This window comes from Oncorhynchus nerka, linkage group LG6, assembly GCF_034236695.1.
Source record: "Oncorhynchus nerka isolate Pitt River linkage group LG6, Oner_Uvic_2.0, whole genome shotgun sequence".
Lineage (NCBI taxonomy): Eukaryota > Metazoa > Chordata > Actinopteri > Salmoniformes > Salmonidae > Oncorhynchus > Oncorhynchus nerka.
The window spans coordinates 35194063-35196706 of NC_088401.1; the positions used below are offsets into that span (position 1 = coordinate 35194063).

The 2644-nt window shown below is 42.7% G+C and overlaps 1 non-coding gene across 1 annotated transcript; it reads left to right on the forward strand.

Moving 5' to 3' along the window:
- The first annotated feature begins 2219 nt into the window (after window positions 1-2219).
- On the forward strand, window positions 2220-2381 carry LOC115131224 (U1 spliceosomal RNA). Its single transcript, XR_003863924.1, has one exon. It is a non-coding gene; the product is annotated as a U1 spliceosomal RNA (small nuclear RNA).
- The last annotated feature ends 263 nt before the right edge of the window (window positions 2382-2644 follow it).

A 2644-nucleotide genomic window follows, 5' to 3' on the forward strand; every position in this document is an offset into this window, starting at 1 on the left:
AAAAAAAATCACAAATTACTGAAATGTAATAATAGAATACAAATACGTTGGGTTACTTTACACATAACCAAAGTAATACATGTATTTATGTATACACACATACACATATATATATATATATATATATATATATATATTTAAAAAAAGATAACTTACTGAAAACTTTTTGAAATTAGATGTCAGAGGAAGTCCAACTGTAAAATACTGAACATCCTGAAAAAAAGCTCCCGTGTAGATCATCTGCATGTCTTGGTCCCCAAGTGAGCAGGTATAATCGGCTAACAAACCTATTAAATCTAAATGTTTGTTTGCTTCTCAGAACAGTTAGCTCCACATGTTCACGGAAAACTAAATAAATACAAATCAAATGAAACTTCAGAAAAACTTTTGCATTCATGCTAGTGATCCTTTCCAGAAGATTGTATATTATGTGGGTCACATCCACGCCCCCGCTCTTTTTCCCAACCCCTCAACCCCTCCAAATAAAAAACATCCTTTTGGATGACCAGAGTGACTCTTAACCAACTGCATTTAAGGTCAGAGTTCATCATTTCCCCTTGGCAACACCACAGCAACCTGCGACACTGTCTAGACAGGTCATGGTGGCCACCACCCCAGGCCAACCCCCCCTGGCTCTTTCCGGAAGGAGGTGTCAGCAGCAGCCAAGTACAGGGTAAAGAAGGCAGGTCGGATCGTCGCCATCCTCCCTCCACTGATCAAAGCTGACGCTACTCCGTGCCAGGGCCCTGGTCAAAGGGGGCAGGGCCGGGAGATGAACTCTGTGTTTCTCTAATCTGGACGTGTCCAGACCAAATTGTCTCCTTTCACAGCCCAGAATGGACCCTTCCGGTGCTACTGATTACATTAGGGAGGAGAGGCTCTTTTCACAGGGGCCGTCTGCACAAAAGGGGAGCTTCTGTGCCCCTCCGCCATCTGGTCTCCAAAATAAAAGAAAGGGTCCCAGGAAGAGAATAAGCCCAGCGAGCCACGCCTCCCTTTAATTAAAAGGGATGCTATTTGAATAGATGGGATGGCTGGACAGATAAGCAAACATACAGTAAAGCCTCACACATTCAGCCCAGAGATTGGGACCCAATCTGCATTTGCAAATAAAGCCAGTGTGTACAGCTCTGTCAGATGGGCTCTAACCATTTTGGAGGATTTATGTAAATATGGATTTTTGCTGCAGAACAGCAGAAAACAACCAAAATCTAAATTCGGCTGTCGAGCACCACTCTCAAGCCATCTGTTAATAACCACACATTTGAATTCCTAATTAATCAAACATTTGAGAATGTCTTTGAATTGACAAATTCATTGCTGTAGTGTAGAATGGAATGGGTTAATTATTTTGATGGCAAAATTATACCTGGTTGATCTGAAGGTGATAGTTACCAAAGCTTGTCCTTTCTCAACAATGACAGGCCGATGTCTCTTCTTGGCCAATATTAGGGATTTGAATGGTGTCTCTCTGGACATGGTACAGTGTGAGAACAAGAGGATCCAACCGGCCAGCTGTCCTCAAAGAGAGGAGGCCCCTTAACACTTTATCCATTGTATCCCCATTGGAGGAATGGACGGCCATCTTCGAAAAGACACTGGACAGAAACGGGTCTCTATGTGTCGTTTCAGAGGCTGAAAATCCTTGCAGATTGCAATTATCTCCAGAGAACTCAAAATCAAGTCTTTGTGGAACATTTTAGAGGACATTGCAATTACATAACTCTCATTATCAGGCATCATAATAAGATTAGGAGAGACCGGGGTTGGAGGTCTCACGGGTTGGTTGACACAGTGCTAATTACTCCCAATCTAAATGGCACTGTGTAAGAACTCATCCACCTGGTCAATTCATGTCATTGAATTCATGTCATGACAAAACATAGAGGTGAGGGGAATGTATATTTTTCATAGGTGAAAGTAAAAAAATGAATTATTGGTGTTTTCTTTGCAAATCTTTGGAGTATCCATGAACAATGTTGTTGAAAGGAGAAAATGGAGAGCTATATTTCAAACCTATTTTTGGAGTTCGGATCGTCACCCTCGGCTCGTTGCCCTCATTAAGAAGCTAGTTACCATGTGGTAACTAGCATCTTAATGAGCACATGGAATGTAGGGTTGATTGTCACTATCAACATTGCCCCTGCCAGTACACAATACACCCCAAGCTCTTTTGCGCGTGTGCCATTTTATTTAGTATTCATTAGGATCCCCATTAAATACTTACTGTACCTGGCAGACACCTTGATCACGAATGAGGTTCACCTAGGGTGAGTCTCAGCCATTCTACTCCGGCCATGCTGACCCCTGCGAATTCCTCAAATGTGGGAATCTTGACAGTAATTTGTGGTAGTGGGGGACTGCGTCCACGCTCTCCCATGATTGTATTGCTAGGTATTACTTCAAGTATTTCTAGGTATTACTGCACTGTTGGAGCCAGAAACAACCATTTCGCGGCACCTGCGATTACATCTGAAAATGTGTGTCCTCGAACAATACACTTTGATTTGATTTGGATTTGAGCTGCTGCCAAGCTACTCTTCCATTTATGAACATTTGAACATCTTGGCCATGTTCTGTTATAATCTCCACCCGGCACAGCCAAAAGAGGACTGACCACCCCACATAGCCTGGTTGTCTCCTG